Source organism: Amblyomma maculatum, chromosome 5 (genome assembly GCF_055883805.1).
Source record: "Amblyomma maculatum isolate TAMU_Amacu chromosome 5, ASM5588380v1, whole genome shotgun sequence".
In the NCBI taxonomy this organism is placed as follows: Eukaryota; Metazoa; Arthropoda; class Arachnida; order Ixodida; family Ixodidae; genus Amblyomma; species Amblyomma maculatum.
The window spans coordinates 109,697,635-109,718,768 of NC_139348.1; the positions used below are offsets into that span (position 1 = coordinate 109,697,635).

General features: G+C 48.3%; 3 non-coding genes across 3 annotated transcripts; 1 reads left to right on the plus strand and 2 right to left on the minus strand.

Moving 5' to 3' along the window:
* Positions 1-3,649: 3,649 nt before the first annotated feature.
* Positions 3,650-3,812, minus strand: LOC146189224 (U1 spliceosomal RNA). The gene has a single exon (XR_014707739.1). It is a non-coding gene; the product is annotated as a U1 spliceosomal RNA (small nuclear RNA).
* Positions 3,813-8,438: 4,626 nt separating this feature from the next.
* On the minus strand, positions 8,439-8,601 carry LOC146189225 (U1 spliceosomal RNA). The gene has a single exon (XR_014707750.1). It is a non-coding gene; the product is annotated as a U1 spliceosomal RNA (small nuclear RNA).
* A 4,847-nt stretch (positions 8,602-13,448) lies between these two features.
* LOC146189226 (U1 spliceosomal RNA) lies at positions 13,449-13,611 on the plus strand. Its single transcript, XR_014707732.1, has one exon. It is a non-coding gene; the product is annotated as a U1 spliceosomal RNA (small nuclear RNA).
* The last annotated feature ends 7,523 nt before the right edge of the window (positions 13,612-21,134 follow it).

Genomic DNA, 21,134 nt, shown 5'->3' on the forward strand with positions numbered 1-21,134 from the left:
TAATTTCGGCGAAGAAATGTCTAGATAATTCCGCAAAAGATACCAGGAACAACATGGAACGTGTGTGTGGCTAGAATTCCTCGATATGCATCTCGGCGCAGCTTGCCCGACAAAAAAAAAAAAGGGTAAAACTGCGTCTCGGCGACACGGGGCGTAAGCAAAGAGTACAAGGTATTGTCGCGTATTACAGAGTACAAGGTATTGTCGCGTATTACAGGCAAAGTGACAAGGCCATGTGCGAGCAGAAAAAAAATAAAGATTACAAGGTTTCTCGGAAATATAAGCAGCGACCAGTTTCCCGAACTAGTCCATTGCACACTTCAGGTGCACAGGCTGCTCAACTGAACCTAAAAGCTTCACAAGTAGTTGCTGGTGGTCACTCCGTCGTGCAATTGACCCTGGTGTACGTTTATCGAGTATTATGTGCTTCACCTTAGGCTGCTGATCAGAGGGGCGTGAGGTTGGTGCTATTTGGGTCTCCATCAGAACTGAGACCATGGTGTCTCCATCGTCCTGCTCTGGAACTCCAAGAAAAAGTTAGCTGTTGTTTAGCTCTGGTTAACCCTAGCTGAATTGCGAAAGCAACGGCTGGATGGATACGCTTGTGGTTGTAGCTTGTGGTTAAGCGACTGGTTTAGCTCTATTGTATAGACAAGACAAACTATTCAGGCAACGCCTAGACTTTATTCTTTATACAAATGATGACGCTGCGATGATCACTGAAGTAGTGGAACTTGGTTTCCACTCTGCTGACGACGTGCTCTGTATCTGATTGGACTCAGTGTAAAACCAATAGATAGATAGATGGATTTATTGAAAGCAAAAAGCAGAGAGGTTGGCCGGATTAATTCAAATCTGGCCTGCTCCTCTGCACAGGAGAAGGGGAAGGAGAGAAGAAAGAAGATCATGATGGGTGACGATGTAGGAGAAAGCATATGAAATACATATCTACAGGCACAGTGGCTTGCTTTACAAGCGCGAATCAAGCCCGCTGGCGCACAAAAAACGGCAAAGAGCACGCACTGCCTGGACATCCTTCCCCTTGTCCTGCCAAGCGCCCAGCAGCAGTTCCTCCGACAGCGGCCTCTTGTCCAAACGCTTCAAGGAAGCGGCTAGCACACTTCTTTCGCACGCATACGCTGGGCACACCAATAATACATGGTCCACAGTCTCTGTGATGCCACAAGTTGAACATTCCGGCGAGTCCACCTGTCTAATTAAACGTAAGTACTTGCGCGTGAAAGCCACGTTTAAGCGAAGTCTATGTAGCAAGCATGCCTGATGACCAAGTCTAAACTGCTTCCCCAATGTATGGTGGTTTCAGGTTGGTGCTGGCTCAACTCGAGTAGAAACCGCTCCTCCTCAGCTTCAACGATGGTATCAAAGTCCCCCGTCCCGACAACCAACTTCGTTTCAGCTCGGCTAGGCATTCCGGTAGCCAGGACGTCCAACGCAGTTTCAACGCTGGCCTGGGGAGATATATACACTGCGTTTAATGCGACCCCCGTCTCGCACAGATTTACACATAGACGGAAGCGGCGTCGACGGCGGCGCCATCAGTTGAAGCGCGTACCGTTGAACGCATCAAAGTTTGTCGGCGTTTTAATTGGTAGTGGTAAAGGCATTTATTGCATCTAAATGTGGGGGAACGCCTTTAAGGATATGAGGCGGAAGCGTATAGGCTACCAGCCCACATATAAAACTCCGCTTTAAGCAAACCGTTTGAACGTGCCTTAGTGGCCTATAAGCGTAACGTGTATACCAGGGTCCTGGCAGGCTGATTCTGACATAACCGTCCCATGTGAAACGAGAGACCCAATTTGGCAGCTACAGCCACAGTTTCGTCGCGCGGGCCCTTTGTGGCTACCGCATAAGAACATACGCGACGAGCCGAGCTGGCTGGCGTAGTGTTGCTTTTTGCAATAAAAATAGACCCTGATTACTACACGCCCACATGGCAAGAGATCATAAGGCGGCGCTGTACTCAAAATAAAAGAAGCAAGCATGATTATCGCAGCACGCACTTTTATTGTGATAGCAATACTGCGCCAGGTTTTGAGCCGTCGCGTGGTCCCGGCGGAGGCCACGCTTGACCTTGAACAGCCGAGGAGGAGGAGAAGCAACAAAAGAAGAAGACTCGTAACTTACGCTCTCGCGTCATAATTTTAAAGGATGAGCTTAAGTGCCCCCAATAATGTAGCACCTTACGCTGATAGGGCGTGATAGGGGAATAATGTAGTAGGCAAAATAAGTTTCCGCCGTTGCTATCGCAATTCAGCTAGGGTTAACCAGTGTTAAACCTAAAATGTTAAAAAATATTTTCTGAACTGGCATCTAAACATAAAAAAAGCTTACGTAACCGTCCTAAACTCATCCTCTTCAGCCCTTCGCAAAAATCTGGAAGTCAGATTCTCTACACAGCGAAACCTCCTTCACTATGACGGTCAAACCTGCTTTGAATATAATAAGGCAGAAATAGGTTGCAGGGTAGGCCTTATCTATGGAGTGAATAATCGCCTCGTCAATGCTAACAAGACTCTGCTTTGTGCTGCTGTCGCTACTAAGAGATCAAGCCGCTTCTGCCAAGCCATGGGTTCGCAGGTGCTATTCAGCCTCCCGCTGTGCGATCACCAAGGAATGCTGCTCGCAGGGTTCGTGCACGACGTAACTACATTAAGGTGTTGCACCCAACTTCGGTCCCGACGAAGAACCGCGCCGCCATAGTGACGGAGTTTTCGCATATACACGCGTACTGCACGCAAAAAATCGGGTAAACATTCGCATACTCCAAGCTGCCGATTGGTAACCGCTATCAGCACGCTCACAATACGAAAGTACGATCTGTGACACGTCAGAGAAAAAATACTTTACCATTTCTTTCTCCACTTCTTGGTCTCCATACTGCCCGCTTATGAATACCGGGGTTGGAAAATGAACGCTCTCGAGAAACTTCGAAGATCAGAACAATCTCCACCTTACACTGTGCGTCATCGACTGCCTCGCCGCTTTTAGTGGTGAGCACTTTTTTCTTTTCGAGGTGTTACGTGAATCATTTATTGTTAAAAAAGAAAAAAAAACGTTTCCAGATATTCTGCGTAGAGTGAAATAATATATTCACTACGCACAATGTCACATAGTGGAATTGCAGTGGAGAATGGACAAATAGACTGGCGTAGGTTTCAAATAAACCTGTCCCCGGTCTTAGCTGTGATGGCTCAGCTATAGAGTCAGCTGGCCGGACCGTGCCTCTTTCCTGCCAAATCAAGAAAAGCAAGAAGAACACGTTCACACAAACGGCGAAGAACGCGGGCGGCGGCGAGATAACCATGACTGGGCCATGTAGGCAGATGATATGATATGCAACCGCCGAGCTGCTTCCGACGACCCGCAGCGACAAAAGGAACAAGACAATTGTGCGTGGACCGAGCAGCCAAACGTTTTCGTTACGAATATGTCATGTATAGCGCAGGTAGCTGTGCTTCGCAATAGATGGCGCTGCATGAAGGTTCCTTACCTAACGCTTGTAAGTCGAACACTGAAGCAATGTTGGCATATATTGTGGACCTATCCAAACAATACAGCTGGACTAATAACGCGGAAGTGTGACGGGGCTAGTATGTTGAAAATATGACTTTTGTATTTGAAGAAGTAGGGGGACGCGCGCACGCAGTCCCCCACTACCAAAAATTACATGCCCCATCTGCCTCGATTGAGGAAGTGGCAGAGGTCAGCACGGGTGCAGTGCAATGCCCGCGCCTCGCCCTGGAGGCTCCTCCATCCTGACCAAGGATGCCTCAGCACCAGGTAAGTATGCTTTGCCAATGTTCGGCCGCAACATCCCATGTACTGGAACACTAGATCTGTCGCCAGTGAGAGTTACTGAAAAACAATCGATAACGGAATATATTTGGCAGAAAACTGAAGATATTTTATTTGCTAGAATATTGTGAGTCTTTTGAGCTTCCGAATTGTTTTCTCAAAACGGCTTGATGCGAAATCAAAACTGTTATTTAAAGGTTAAGCCCCTTGATTAAACTGTTAAACTTAGATACCTGTTTAATGACTGACTAACCTGATTTCAACTATTCTGGTGTTTGTTTTATCTAGCACAAAGTCTTTTCTTTTCTCCTGAATTGATCAAGTGTCTTAATATGCTTATCGCTTGTTCATTATTTAGTGTGGGCGGTGTTTGTTTTATCTGGCTCCGGACTTTATCTTTTATTATACACTGATCAATTTTTTTGATCTGTTTATCGCTTGTTCATTTGTGGTGCTGTCTAGGCGCTGCCTAATATATGGGGCTGCAAACTGGTCATTTGGTTTGGAAAACATTTATTTCGACAAAATGCAGATGCAGACCGTCCCCCGCCGGGGTGGCGCAGTGGTTACGGCGCTCGACTACTGTTCCCAAGGACGCGGGATCGAATCCCGGCCTCGGCGGCCGCTTTTCGGTGGAGGCGAAAAGCAAGGCGCCCGTGTGCTGTGCGATGTCAGTGCACGTTAAAGAACCCCAGGTGGTCGAAATTTCCGGAGTCCTCCACTACGGCGTCTCTCATAGCCTGAGTCGCTTTGGGACGTTAAACCCCACAAAACCAAAGATGCAGACGGTCCGTTCTGCTGGCCTCCAGTCCGTTTCTAGCGGCGACCTTAGCAGTCCACTCGGTGGCCAAGGCTTGAATTCCCGGGTCCGAGCTGACCAGAACGGACTCCCATCGCTCAAGGGAAGGAATTTGTACTAAATCCTCCGGTGGATGTTCTTCTTTACATTGCCATGGTATGTGATCTTACATAGCTCTTTCGCCACAGAACCTGCATGCGGGGTTATAGTCATCCGGGTACATTTTCGCTAAAGATAGAAGTTAAGAAAGGATCTCGTCTGGAGTCTCCTCCAAGCGGTCTCCTGTGCCTTACCCAACGTTTTGTGAGGTGGTGGAAATTAGTGCCGTTCCAATCTGTAATGACTTGTGATATCGTGAAAAAATGCCAGAATCTCCTTGGAGTAACCCATGGATACGAACGACCCACCGACCTGGTTGACGAAACCTCGAGCCACGTTGTGGGCCGCCTCATTTCCCTGATTCCCCAAGTGAGCTGGTACCCATATCACTTTAATTTCTTTGTGCGGTTGCATGGTCAGGTTCAGTATCTGCTGTGCCGCAGTTGAGATTCTGCCCCCCGCAAAGCTACGGACGGCAAATTTAGAATCAGAGAAGATTGTATCCGCGTCTGTGCTAGCCGCCAAGTGGAAGCTTTTTTTCCGTAGCCCTCCATCTGTAGCACATGATGGAAATAAAAAATTGGTTTGATTTCATTATAGAATCCCCACCGTGTTAGTGGCATTGCCGTATGTTCATTAGTAGAGTTTTGGATTTTTTCTTACAGAAGAGTTGATCAGTTTATATGAAAGGAAAGGTGGAGTATTTGTCACACATCTTGTATTGCACAGGAATGTCGCCTTTGCTATCTGCTCAGCCCACGACATTGCCTCCTTCATGCTCCATCGTATCATTCTTCGCCACGGAGCTCTCAAATAATTGCTGAGTGGCAGATGTCGCGCCTTCCTGTTAAGTGCTCGAAGCTGTCCTTCGAGAATGCAGAATCATTCACCACGCCACCTCCGTGTACCATCCGCCAGCAAATTGAATGACTGAGCATTTCAACCGCACCATGGGCGGCATGCTCTCAGTGGGTATTATTTCCGCCCACTCGAAATAGGACCGCGTTCTTCCATTCGTCATCTTTGCTTAATCTCTGCCGCTAAAGTAAAACCACCAGATTCTCGCCATACTTCCTCACCGTGAGCACTCTTGTACTATGGACACCATTTTACCATACCAACCAGATTCTTCGGAATTCACGGCTGTTTACCAAGCTGCAACGTATACTGAAGAATGCCGCCAGATTGATCGGTCCTTCACTTTTCAAGCCCAGCAGCAGCAGAATACCACCCGAGATCAATCTGCACTTCTTCCTGCTTACCGTCCAGACTCTTTGGTCTGGCTATGGGTACCTTCCTCCAGTCCTGGGAGGAGGAGGCATTTCTTCAAAACCTCTCAGCTGCCGCCACTGTTGTTGTTGTTGTAATTGCAGTAGGAAGAAGGAAACGAAAATGCACGGGCCTGCTACTGGCTCTGTAGCTGAGCCACCTCCGCTGCCTCCTGATCGATTTATAGGAAGGGAAAGGCGCGGTAACTATCTCACTTGTTTTCTGTGGACACCGCAACCGCGTCGTGAGGGAAGGGAGGAAGGTGAGAGTGAAAGTGGAAAGAGAGAAAGAAGAGCCATAGTGGAGGGCTACGGAGTAGTTTCGACCACCTGGGGATCTTTAACGTGCGCTGACCGCACCGCACACGGACGCCTCTTCGTTTCGCCTCCATCGAAACGCAGCCGCCTGGTCGGGTTCGAACCCGGGTACTCCGGCCTTGTGCGGACAAAAGAGAAAGAGTAGAGAAGAAAGAAAAAGAAGAGAGAGAGAAAGACGCACGCCTCAACAGCCGTCGTTCACCACCTTAGCGATTGCGGGTGCAATGACGGCCTACAAAAGATAAAAATTCGGTGGCAGGCTAGCCCCCGCCGCATGCCGCGTTGACCTACCAGTCTCAGCCCCGTAAGGTCAGGAACAGCCACCCTTCACCACCTCCCCGCCGTCGCCGCGTTCGGTACCGGGAAAACAAAATAAAAAAGAAAACACGTTTAAGAACTGAAGAAGGGCCACTCGCCTCACAGAGGCGCAGATCATGCAGTTTGCCGCAAGTCTGCCGGGCATATCCTGTGACCCCTAACATATTGGTGGGCAGAGTTCTTTGTTTTGTCTTTAGGCAAGAACTACAAAGATATTACTCCCCGCCTCCCCGATTGTCGCGGCTAAAGCACAGCGGAAGCTTGTCATCATCGTGACACGGACACGCTTCTCGCTAAGATGTTTCCGCGAGTCAGCAAAGCAGGTGACTCAATAATGGCGGCTGCGTCGACTGCGAGGCAAAAAAAAAAGCACGCGCTAACACGTGACCAGGGCGCCGCAGTCAATGAGAGGCTCGCTGCTTCAGCGGTGTGCAAGGAGAAGGGAGGAGCCGGCGAGTTCAAAGGAGGGGATTCGGCTACTCTATAGTTTATTCAGGGGCTGTAAGCCGAAACATATGAAGGGGGTTTCAGGCAACGTTACTAGATACTTTTAACGTTAGTCTCAGGCATATATCAGGATCGAAAACGCTCTGGGGTAAGGGGAAGGGGGTGGTGGAGAGCTTCTCCCGGCTCTGGGGCTGGGAACCTAGGGGCTTCGGCCTTCGCGCTGGAGGTTTCTTTGCCACCACTGTGATTTATCTGCTGTATGTATGTATGTATGTATGTATGTATGTATGTATGTATGTATGTATGTATGTATGTATGTATGTATGTATGTATGTATGTATGTATGTATGTATGTATGTATGTATGTATGTATGTATGTATGTATGTATGTATGTATGTATGTATGTATGTATGTATGTATGTATGTATGTATGTATGTATGTATGTATGTATGTATGTATGTATGTATGTATGTATGTATGTATGTATGTATGTATGTATGTATGTATGTATGTATGTATGTATGTATGTATGTATGTATGTATGTATGTATGTATCAACTTTATTGAGATGCCGGCAAACGAAGGTTTAATGCGTCGTGAAGCTGGCCAAGCGTTAACCCCGGTTGTGCCCTACTCTGCCCTACCTCATTTTGGCCCATTTGGAGTGGGCCATGAGGCTTGTGCTTTTCGAGCGCTCCCCGAGCCTGCTGGACGGCCCATAGTTTAATGTCCTTGTCTGTACTTTGCAGAGCACTTCTAAGTTCGGGCGGGTATGTCTTGGATGTAGCTTCGTTCGGGAACTTGTGCATGCAGCCATTGGACCTGCCATTTCTTCAGTGGCGGTCGAGGGCTTTAGCAACGCGCCTCATTCTCTCTCCCTTGACCTGTCCCCTGTCAGTTATCGCCTAGCTGTGATGGCTCAGCAATAGAGACAGCTGGCCGGCCCATGCCTTTTTTCCTGTAGTCACTAAGAAGCAAGAACAACGCGTTCACACAAACGACGAAGAATACGGGCGGCGGCGGAATAACCCTGCCCGGGCCATGTTGGGAGACTTGCCGCCGCCGAGCTGCTTCCGACGACCAGAAGTGACGGAAGGAACACGAGAACTGTGCGTGGACCGAGAAGCCAAACGTTTTCGCTATGAATACGTCATGTATAGCGCAGGTAGCTGTAATTCGCAATAGTGCAAATTGAATGAAGTTGATGGCGCTGCTTGTAGGTCCCTTAACTAACGCTTGTAAGCCGAAAACTGAAACAATCTTGGTAATATGTAATCAGCACCTACCCAAACAATACAACTGGCCTAATATCGCGGAAGTGTAATTGGGGCTAGTAGGTTGATAATCTGACTTTTGTATTTGAAAAAGTAGGGGGACGCGCGGACGCAGTCCCCCACTACCAAAAATTACATGCCCCATCTGCCTCGATTGAGGAAGTGGCAGAGGTCAGCACGGGCGCAGTGCAATGCCCGCGCCTCGCCCTGGAGGCTCCTCCATCCTGACCAAGGATGCCTCGGCACCAGGTAAGTATGCTTTGCCAATGCTCGGCCGCACCCTCCCATGCACAGGGGCGCTAATAATGTCTCCAGTGAGAGTCACTAAACAACAATCAATAACGAAATATATTAGGCAGATAACTGAAGATACTTTATTTACTAGAATATTGTGAGTCTTTTGCTGCCGAATTGTTTTCACGAAACGACTTGACGCGAAAGCAAAACTGTTATTTAAAGGTTAAGCGCCTGATTAAACAGTTAAACTACCTGTTTCATGATTGACTAGCCTGATTTCATCTATTCTGGTGCTTGTTTTATCTAGCACAGGACTATTTCTTTCTTCTGAATTGATCAAGTGTCTTAATATGCTTATCGCTTGTTCATTATTTGGTGCGGACGGTGTTTCCTTTATCTGGTTCCGGACCTTATCTTTTATTTTACACTGATCAATTGTTTTGATCTGTTTATCGCTTGTTCATTCTGTGGTGCTGTCTAGACTCTGCCTAATATATGGGGCTGCAGACTCGTCATTTGGATTGGAAAACATTCATTTCGTCCAAATGCAGATGCAGATAGTCTGTTTTAGAATGCTTCCAGTCCATGGTTAGCAGCGACCTTAGCTGTCCACTCGGTGGCCAAGACTTGAAAGCCCGGGTCCGAGCTGACCAAAACGGCCTCCCATCACTCAAAAGAAGGAATTTGTATTAGATCCTCCGGTGGAGATTCGTCTTTACATTGTCATAGTATGTGGCCATACATGGCTCTTTCGGCACAGAACCTGCACGCGGGGTTAAAGTCATCCGGGTACGTTTTCGATAAATATAGGGGTTAAGAAAGGATCTCGTCTGGAGTCTCCTCCAAGCGGTCTCCTGTGCCTTATCCAACGTTTTGTCAGGTGGTGGAAATTTGTGTCGTTCCAATCTGTAAGGACTTGTGATATCGTGAAAAGATGCGAGCTTCTCTTTATAGTAACCCATGGATGCGAATGACCCACCGGCTCGGTTGACGAAACCTCGAGCCATGTTGTGGACCGGCTCATTTCCAGGATTCCCTGAGTGAGCTGGCACCCATATCACCTCATTTTCTCTGTATGGTTGCATGGTCAGGTTCAGTATCTGCTGTGCCGCAGTCGAAAGTCTGCCCCCCCGCAATGCTACAGACGGCAAATTTAGAATCGGAGAAGATTGTATCCGCGTCTGAGCTAGCCGCCAAGTGGCAGCTTTTGTAACGTAGCCCTTCATCCGTAGCAGTTGATGGAAATCAAAATTTGATTTGATTTGATTATTGAATCCCCACCGTGTTAGGGGCGGTGCCGTATGTACATTAGTAGATTATTGGAATTTTGCTTACGAAAGAGTTAATCAGTTTATACGAAAGGAAAGGCGCAGTATTTGTCACACATTTTGTATTTCACCGAAAATCGGCTTTGCCATCTGCTACAGCTCACGGCAGTGCCTCTTTCATCCTCCATTATATTTTTCTTCGCCTCGGGGCTCCCAAATCATTGCTGGGTGGCAGAGGTCGCGCCTTCCTCTCCGAAGTTGTAGAAGGTGTCCTTCGAGAATGCAAAATCATTCACCACGCCACCTGTACGTACCATTCTCCAACAAATGGAATGATTAAACATTTCAACCGCTCCATGGGCGACATGCTCACGGTGTATATTACTTTCGACCACTCGAACTGAGAACGCGTTCTTCCATTCGTCACCTTTGCTTAAACTCTGCCGCTGAAGTAACCACCAGATTCTCGCCATACTTCCTCACCGTGAGCACTCTTGTACTATGGACACCATTTTCCCGTACCAACCGGATTCTTCGGAATTCACGGCTGTTTACCAAGGTGCAACTTATGCTGAAGAATGCCGCCAGTTTGATCGGTCTTTCACTTCTCACGCCCAGCACCAGAAGAATACCACCGAGATCAATCTGCACTTCCTCCTGCTTACCGTCCAGACTCTTTGGTCTGGCTATGGGCACCTTCCTCCAGTCCCGGATGAGGAGGAGGATGAAGATGAGGAGGAAAGGCAGGGAGGTTAACCGGAAAAGGAACTGGTTTGCTACCCTGTACTGCCTTTCCTCAAAACTTGCGACGATACTATAGGCTACATTCTGTGTGAGTGCCCTATATACAGCGAGGAAAGACAGTGTCTATGTCGTGCGCTGGAGCGTCTAGATGGACGCCCACTGACTGAAATTAAGATCCCAGGTCTCTGGCGACGGCGATCGTCTCCGGTGAATGCCTCCCAGGCACTTCTCCGCTTTATGAAAAGCACAGGACTGATCGAAAGGCTATGATTTTTTATGTTACGTGATATGACTGTGAAGTGATGTGATGTGACATGTCTGTGATGTAACTGTACTGTCATCACCCATCCCTCTCTCACCCACAACTTTTATACCCATCCACCCCTCTCCCCCAGTGCAGGGTAGCAAACCAGTTCCTTTACCGGTTAACTTCCCTGCCTTTCCTCCTCATCTTCCTCCTCCTCCTCAGTACCCATGGAGTCGCTTACACGGATGCCCATTATGCGGCTCCTCGCGGGTCCAGAAGCCAGGTCCTTTTTCATCCTCGTCTATCTACTCCTGTCACACATACCAGCGGCCCCTTTCTCCACTTTCCGGTTATTTCGTTTGAGATCCTCTCCTTCATTCATGCCATTCAAAGTTTCCATTCTCTCCCACCTGTGCCTCAGTATATTAAATACACTGACTCCCAGGCTGCTATGGTTGCCATTCAATCTAAAAGTTTCACACATCATCTGTCCACGGAGCTCGAGGCTGCACTTGTTGCTCAGCGGCCCTGCCCCGTCTTCCTCCAATGGATCCCTGGACACTCGGGGATTGACGACAATGAGCTGGCGATCAAGCTCGCTCGTGAAACTCGTAACTGGGCCCCATTCATCCCCTGGCCAAGATCTTTGAAGAGCGGGTTGAGACTGTCTCTTCTCAACACCGTCAGCGAATATTACAATGCTGCTCGCTTAGACCGCAAGCTCTACCCCGACCCTCATCTTAATCTCTCCTTTGGGGAAGCTCATGACCTTCGGCAGATACAGCTGAATACACCCATGAACCCTGCACGGCTATATCTGTAGAAATTCCGTCGTGATCCATCATGCCCAGCTGCCCTTCCCCCCATACCAACCTTTCCTACTGCCTATTTTCATGTCCGGTTGCATTGCAATCGGGATTCTTTCCCAACTCCTCCCATGCTATCTGGACCTGGGTGGACTGGCTTGGTGCTGAGGATGAAGAAGAACAGCGCCTGCTCGTCCAGCAGGCCATCGATGTATTAGGCGCATAAGAGTTGCACCTCAATAAAGTCTTCTGATAATACTACTGCTGGAGCGATGCATTTAAAGTCGTATCGTCCTTCGCGCCATGTACCCCTTTTTCAGTTCCGCACTTGCGCACACGATTTGGCAGATATACCTGAAAATAATTATGTGCCAGGCGTATTTAGTGCTCTTCCTTCGGAAACTAATGCTCATGACATTTGCAGAAGGCTCAAAATATTATACATAGAACAATTAAGAACTTTTTGTTTCAATTTTGTGCCGTTGTGTAATATCTGTTTTAGTTTCTTACATTTTGTACTCTATTTGTTATTATTCTGGCAGAGCATAGAATTGAGGGCATTTTCCCTCTCTTTATTTCTCTAGATAAAATAGGCAGTTTTGTGGCTTAGACTTGCTACCGACTGTCGGGTTTCGCGTGACAAGCCACTGAGATGGCTTAGGGGAACCTGATTTCTGTAAATGTACATTCAGATTTGTTAATAAAGGTATAATTATTATTGCTATTGTTCTTTTTTCTGCAAGTAATTACTTCAACAACTTTACTATTTACTCTGCTGTGTATACCCCAAATAAGCTTATTTTTTGTCATTGTTTATTTGCTAAAAAAAGCAAGCATTATTTATTCATATCCCGTGTATATTGTATTATGTACTGTTCTGGTTGTCTGGTTTTTAGGTTTTAACGTCCCAAAGCAACTCAAGCTGCGAGAGACACCGTAGTGGAGGACTCCGGAAATTTCCACTTCCTGCGGTTCTTTAACGTGCATATCGCACAGAACACGGACGCCACTCCATTTCGCCGCCTTCGAAACGCAGCTGCCAGCGGTCGGCTGTACTTTCACTGGACTGGACTTTTACATTTGCACACTTCTAATGTAGCGTTTCTCATAGCCTGTTTCGCTTTTGGGCGTTAAACCCCATGAACAAACAAACAAACAAACAATGTTACTTGTCCTGACGCTTGCACTTTGTTTCATATGCTGTGTCCTGTGTTTGTAATATTGTCACGTTGTCAAGAAGGCGTGTGAAGACCGCAGAGCCGGCAACACAGAGCCCGGTGTTGGCGAAGTTCAGGAACGTACGGTCCGAGCGCGAGAGGGGAACTTCGTCGTCTTCTGCTTCTTTTCCTTATCTTCATCACACTGGCATCAATATTATATAGCAGTGTATGTTATGTTGAGCTACATATCGTTAGACCAAGTGGTTACTCTGAATTGGAGAAAACTAGTAGCCGGAGCCGTTATGCACAGATACTGGGCCTTTCGTTTTCATATGAACTGACTAATGCTTGCAAATAGAAGAAAATAGCGAAATAGCTACTAATATACATATTGCACCACCACTACCACGGTGGGGATTCAAACATAAGATGTTGAATCTTTAAATAAGAGTTTTTTAATTTCGCATCAAGCCGTGTTGCGATAACAACTTGGTTGGAAAAGACTCACAATATTTTATTAACTAAACTCTCTTCCGTTCTCTGCGTAATACACTCCATTATTAATTGTTATTTAGCAAATCTCACTGGTGACTGAACTAGTGCCCCAGTGCATGGGATGTTGCGGCCGAGCATTATCAAGGCATACTTACCTGGTGCTGAGGCATCCTTGGTCAGGATGGAGGAGCCTCCAGGGCGAGGCGCGGGCATTGCACTGCGCCCGTGCTGACCTCTGCCACTTCCTCAATCGAGGCAGATGGGGCATGTAATTTTTGGTAGTGGGGGACTGCGTGCGCGCGTCCCCCTACTTTTTCAAATACAAAAGTGAGATTTGTGTGAACAAGGTATGATTTCATCGATTGCGCGCTACTATTGCGCCTGCAGTTCGCAATTTAATTCGCACTAATATTGCGAACTGCAAGCGCTTGCGCCGTATACGATGTATTCACTGTAGGTACGTTTGGATTCTCGGTCCACGCACAATTCGCGGAGGCCCTGCATTGCTCTGGGTCGTCGGATGCAGCTCAGCAGCGGCATATCGTTGTCCTACACGGCCCAGCTAGGGTACACAGTACAAGGCGCAACTGCTGTCCCGTCGCCCGCGGCCTAGCTATGCGCGATCATTGTGGACGCACCTTGGTCATAGCCTTAGCTTACATGAGCTAGGTGACTTGGTCAATGACTTAACATTAGAATGCCATGCTCCGGCAGCTGATCACATACTCGGCCGCCATCTTGAATATAGGATCGCCACGAAATGTACAGTATGGTACAGTGCTTAATCGAACGTGAGGCCGCGTGGTGCAGCGTTTACAAAGCATTGCCAGAGAACCGGGACAAATGATCGCACAAACTGCATTTGCAGTAAGCACGGCCGACTGCTCTTCGCGAGCATGCCCATAGTGCCGCCATTCTCGCCCCTAGTCGGTGGCAGCGCTTGTAAAGTGTTTAGGCCACGTCATCGCGCGTTCTATTTAACAGTGGAGCGTACTGTACCAATGTTAGTACTAACGTCAGGTCAGAATGGCGCCATAATAATACAGGCCACATCTTGACACGTGGTGACGTTGCGTGGCGCGCATTGGTTGAATGGGGCGTGTGAGATCGCATGAGGCGTGATATTAGGTGTTCACAATGCGGTCACAACACTATCGCATTGCCACAGCTAACATTGATCAAGAGGGAGAACCAGGGTTAGTATTCCGAGTTTGCATTATTATCTATCTTCGCTTATTATCTTAACTTATTATCTATAAGTTTCGCTATCTCCCCTTCCTCGAGGAAACACCGGAACCGTATGTCACTTCTTTTTCCTCCGGAGCGTTTCCACCAATCAGATGACTCGAGGTCGCGAAGATTGTGAAACTTCCGATAACGACGCAAACCGAGAACACGGATATTGTTATAGAATTTTTGTTTTGTAATATTTTGATTTATAGTCTACTTTATGCCGATTTTCTAATTCGGGGTATGCTCGTCACTCCGGCGTACGCGTGCAGGCATCGACTCAGCTTGAAAAAGCATGGCTCTGTTACCAGCGGGGGTTGTCCTTGCCTCCGCTGGGCATACTAGACTATAGCGTATACAACTCAACGTTTCTTTTATTTCGCTTCTGATTTAGCGCTCATCTGTTAGTTCAGATGGAGGCCAGTTTACGACAGGGATTCGAACCGACAACGTATGCACTTCAACCTGCCTACCAATTGCGAGCAAAAGCATGCCGAACTGTGCCACACAGTGCCTTCGCCCGTCTAAACCAGTTTAAGAAGAGTTAAATGCCGGTAGATTCACGCACACCTCTTTCCGCCGAAAGGGATTCGTTGTCCTGACCTGGCATCCAGCCAACAGTCACTTAGCTCTACGCGGCGGAAATACACGAACGCTATCGCGTCAACTTGACGCTGCCTAAGTGCTTCCCAAGATTTTAGAGCACAAGCTCTGCTATGGCATGTCTCCCAAGGTCATTCATCAAGGTCGTTACCTATTCACATAAATATGAATCCTACCTTTAACCGAGCCATACAGCTGCAACGGAAAAAAGGTTAGCACAAGTGGCTTGTGACACAAGCAGAAATATTGCGATACGTGGCGCTATTGATGTCATAAGCGCCGATAGCGAGAGTACCAAGCACGTTCCATTTTCTAAACAAGGGGTGGCCGGCAGAAAGCAGCCCATTCCGACGACCACCTATCCGAAAAACTGCATCTGAAATAAAGGTCGTGTGCGCCGACTTGTGCAACGTGGCCATGCACTTTGTTGAATGTTTTTTGTTTTGTGCCGGTGTTGAGAGCAGTGGTATCTTTATCGCTGTTTTCCTTTTTAAGGAATTGCTGAGTGATGCCTTTCCAAAGCAACGCGCGGCAGTTCTTACGTAAGATGATAGCAAAACTGAAATCTAGCAAACTGTAGGCTTTGGGTGGAGGGAGACTGCGACAAAAATATACCGCTGCTCGCAACAGCAGTTCAAGGAACAGAAGAATGAAATCGATTCACGTGCGCAGCAATGTTGGCGCACAATTATGTCGATAAGAAACGCACAAACTTTCGCTCGGGCTTCTTTCTACCCGCCACCCCCACTTTTGAAAATGGAATGTTCCGGGCACTCTCGCTATCGGCGAGCACGACAATAGCACCACGTATCTTAAATTATCTTCTCCAGTCTCGAGTCACTTGTGCTAATCTTTTTCCATTGCAGCCTTATGACTGTGTCTGAGCGGCGTAGGGGCAGCTAAGCTGGATCTGAAGCTAAAGCTAAAGCTAAAGGGGGTGTTCACTCTGTTCACTCTTGTGCTGTCCTTGACTGAAAAGAGCTATTTATCCGCGAAGGGGTCTAAAGCTGGTCCAAGGATTCTGGAAGGCGAAATTCTGAGCTCTCCTTCCCATCTTAAAGGCGAAGTGCCAGTTGGCATCACTTGCCAACTCAGCCTTGTAATGAAGCCTTGTTAGTTCCCACAAACCGATGACCAGTCAGTGTACGGCCCCGACGCCTGTCAACTACCACCTTCCTGAGACACGCCGGTCATTTCTAGCTTACAACGGGGTGTTATTAATAAGGGGTGTTATTATATTCGAACAATTCTTGCTTCCCTGGCCATATTTTCACAATCATAGTCCCAGCCGCGTTGAACCGATTGTTGAATAATTGTCGCGGCAAAAGGTATCAGCGTCTCGATAATTGTGGAGGCCCGCCCGAAGTCGAGAGCGCTTCAATGTACTAAGATAGTTGTAATATTACCTCTAACAACCTACAGGTTTTCTGTATCAAAGTGCATTATACCTTAATTTTTTATTTTTATTTTTTTGTGAGGAATTTTGGGACTCATTGGTCACCACTTTCTGTGATCCAGTTTTGTAACCCGTGACTAGGCACTTTGTGACCGAATATGCGACCTATGACTCAAAACTTTTTGTGACCCACAAGTCATGACTAGGACTCCTGATTTGTATGACTCCACAAACCTTTAACTCTGTCTATTGTCATGACTCCTACAATAACTCCTACAACTAAAATGCGTCGCACACTATGACAGTGACATGACATAGCATTTTTGTACCACATTTCGCACACATTCAGACATGACAACTGATTCCACCATCTGATGACGCATATCACGCGTTACATTTTGCTTGCACTTGTGCGGACACGTTTCGTTTCAACGTAGCCTAATAAAGCACATCAGAATGTTTAGAAAATCTCAAGCAACACCAACACCGGTTTTGGATAACAGTGCGCATTCTGCTTCGTAAGAGATATTTGTAAACACAGTTATAGCAAATGAAGCCTAGACCCACATATACTTTAGAAGGGTTTGCACGGCAGACAGGAAGCACTGAAAGAGAACAGATGCGCCCACTGTCAAGAACTGCGTACAGCGTGTACATCAGATACACTAGATTGTATCTGTGTGTACACCAGATGCGATCAAGCTTCGCAATACAACATGCCATTGCAACATATGACAGTAAGTACAGCTGTTTAAGATAATTATAATTTCCATACTCTTCTACAAAAGTAAAGTACATTTTTTTCCGGGACACATATTGGTCTGGCAAGCACCAAGACATGTGCATGCACTTAATATATATCTCATACAGGTTCTTTGCAACAATAACACTTGTGTACCGTTCTTACTCTATGGATTCGGACATCATGCCAGTCAAGAACCCTTGCTTCCCTTCCTAGAATAGAAAGATTGGCGCGGTCACTCTGCTGTTCACAACAAAGATAAATCTTGTTGAAAAACTTCGGAGGAATTCTTCCTCCCCCAGTGTTTACAGTTCATTTAAATGTGTGTATAGCATTGTTCTTATCCTATACGCCTCCGGAGGTGTCCTGTTTTGAGAGGAGGGAGGGGGGGGGGAGGAGAGTTTGGGGCTCCGCAGACCATTTAAGTGTTTTAAACCGCGCGCGCGTTTACCTATTTGTATTGGTGTTCGCGCGGGCAGCGCGAGTGCGCATCAGCGAGCAGCCAATCTTGGGGACGGGTTGTTAGCGGCGAAAAGATGAGGGTAGATAAGCGATCGGCCTTGAAATAAGGGCGTCGGAAGCAAGGCGCGAGGCTTTTGCCCCGGCGGGGAGGTCAGCGAGCGTCACGGACGACGGAAAGAAGACCGGCGACACGAAGATGGAAGGAGTGTCTCCAGCAATGACCTAGGCGTATTTTCATCACTTGTTGCCTCGCGAGGAGCGATGCCACTTGTTCCGCAGTTAGGGCTTTGGCGCCATCGCTCGCTCTGTTTGCGCCGCAGTGTGTTTTGTTTGGGGCGATAAAGCGCTGACCCTCGTTCGGTTTTATCCTTGGCAGTGTATTGTCGTGCTCGACGACATCATGTCTCCAGCGCAGTGGCGCTTCTTTTGTTTGTTTCTTTTATTGAATGCTTTTGCGTTATCCGGAAATAAACCGGTGTTTTAAAAATACTGCAACTAATTGTCACTCGTCGGGCGAGACCATGGCTCGCGGACCACTTTTCTGCAGGCGAGGCCTTCAACAGAATTAGAAACATGGCTTTCTGCGGTTGTCCCCGCAAAATAGTCAGACCCCTCCTCTTCCAAAGTGCATATTGTCACGTAGTGGTGACGAGGTCGACGACACAAATGAATGGTCGATGATTGCACTAAAGAAACTCTTTATTTGGGCTGATTTGCGCCCGCAAACGAACTAAGCAACTCGGCGGCGGCGATAGAAACAAACGTGCTCGTCGATCGTCGAACAAAGAATGCCCATCACACTCGTCCACGCTCAATTTAAAGGCTGCACAGAACAATCTAGATAACGTCGCAAACAGCTACCAGCACGGGCTGGAACATTGTGGAAAGACACCCGAGTGGCCGGAACCTTCGAGATAGATCTCGGTGCATCTTGCGCTACAACGAAACTGATAAAGGTGTGACTCGCGATATCGAGCGTTAACAAACAAATATTACGGAACTGATACGCGGTGCAGAATCAGAGTGATAAGCCTGTATGCCGGCGGCTGTTAAAAAACAACAAATACAGTTTTGAAGGTTTCGTGGCATTACTCCCAACTCAAAAAACAAAAAACGTCGCCTCGATGTTATAAAACAAAGAAACTTAAACATAAACACTGCAAAGTTTAAACACCACACATTCTTTAACGCGCGTAATATGGCTTCAGTCGTGCAACATGTACAATTTCTGGGCGTGCGCGTCGCCGTTGGGCTGCTGACGTTCCAGCACAAGCGGTGGTAACTTTCCTGGGCTGAGAGGCCAACAGTCCACTAATGACTGAATAGTCAGCTCTAGTGTCTACTAGGGCAGTGACTTTTTGACCGTCGATATCAACTTCAAGGTCACTTGTTCGCGTCCTCGTATTGCACGTGGGCCTTGGTGTCCGATCTCGGCTCCGTCGTTTCTCCAGGTCATGGCCGGGGCATACTGTTGTTACTTCGGTGGGCGGCGGTGTCGGCTTGCACTCTGGTCGTGTTGTCGTCGATGTGTGGAGCGGCGGTGAAATGGTTGCGTCGTCGTTAGTGGTCGTCGGCGGTGGAGGATCTTCGTCTTTTCGCCGTTGAGCAACCTCACCTCCAAAGGTTGCTGCCTTTAGTTTCCCCTACGGAGGCTAGGAGACCGTCCTTGCACGTAACCGCGGCCCGGCGACGCAAATCGGGCATTGTACGGTGATGGGGAGCGTGACAGACGCCTTGGCGACGAGTGCTCTCCGCTGCACAGGAAGTCGTTGATTTCCTGTGGTCGCTCGCCAGGAAGGGGTCGTGGGGCGTCGACAGCGAAACCACGGAGGCCGATCCGCCTGTACGGGCAGTGACGGAGGATGTGTCCTGCCTCACCACAATGAAAGCAGAGCGTTCGGTTGCTTGCTGTCATCCAGGCGTCGCACTTTCTGGGGCTTGGGGGTCATTGGTAGGCTTGGCGGGCGGGGACCAAGGGGCGGCTTTCGGAAGCAGGATGGTAGCGACGAGGACTTGGGAGGTCGTGTCGGCTTGAGAGGTCGCGTCGGGGTGCAGGACGACATAATGCAGCTGCATAGTCCATCGCTGCTGATTCATGCTCTGGAACCGTCGGAGTCATCGCTTTAGGAAAGCCCAGCGCCTGCTGAACTTCTTCACGGACGACGTCCGCGAGCGTCGCCAGCTGGGATTGTTGCGATGATGGTAGCATTCGGCGGAGCTCCTCTCGCACGATATCCCGGATGAGGTCCCGAAGGTTCTCTCCGCTTGCAGATGCGTTGGGGTAGTGGGTTGAGCAGTCCGGCTGAAATGGTCGCTCGTAGTGGCGCATCCGGGTGGCCAACGCCTTCTCGATATTAGACGCCTCCGTTTCAAATTCCGCACGGTTTTTGGCGGATTTCGGACAATACTTGCAAAAAGCGACTCTTTAACGGCTCGCATTAAAAGTTTGACTCGCTCACCTTCGGCCATATTAGCGCCGGCGCGGCGAAAGAGGCGCTTCATCTCCTCAACGTACGCCAGGATAGGCTCGTTAGGGAGTTGAAGTCTTGACTGAAGGAGGGCCTGGGTTTATTCTTTTCGGACGACGCTTGAAAAGGCAGTCAGAAACGCTTCCTTGAAAGTCTCCCTATCCTTCATAGTTGCCTCATGATTTTCGAACCAAAGTCGGGCTGGTCCTTGAAGAACAAAGCAGACTTGTATAAGTTTCGCGGCGTCGTTCCAGTGGTTGAATTCTGCCACACGATCGAAAAGGTCCATCCGGTCTCCCGCATCTTCATCCGGTCGTCCATGGAAGCAGGGGGGCTCACGGGGCTGGACGAAAACAACGGGTGCTGTAGGCTGGGCCATTGTCAGCGTCGATGCCTTCCGAGATCGAATGGGGTCAGGCAGCAGACCGTGTTCGGGTTGTAGGCCTTGGAGTCGGCGGCTGGCTCGGTGACCTGTAGGTTGGTCTTCCAGGGCGACAGGAATACGGCTGAGGTCTTCGCTTGAAGGATCAAGGGCAGCACCTCCACCAGATGTCACGTAGTGGTGACGAGGTCGACGACACAAATGAATGGTCGATGATTGCACTAAAGAAACTATTTATTTGGGCTGATTTGCGCCCGCAAACGAACTAAGCAACTCGGCGGCGGCGATAGAAACAAACGTGCTGGTCGATCGTCGAACAAAGAATGCCCATCACACTCGTCAACGCTCAATTTAAAGGCTGCACAGAACAATCTAGATAACGTCGCAAACAGCTACCAGCACGGGCTGGAACATTGTGGAAAGACACACGAGTGGCCGGAATCTTCGAGATAGATCTCGGTGCATCTTGCGCTACAACGAAACTGATAAAGGTGTGACTCGCGATATCGAGCATTAACAAACAAAGATTACGGAACTGATACGCGGTGCA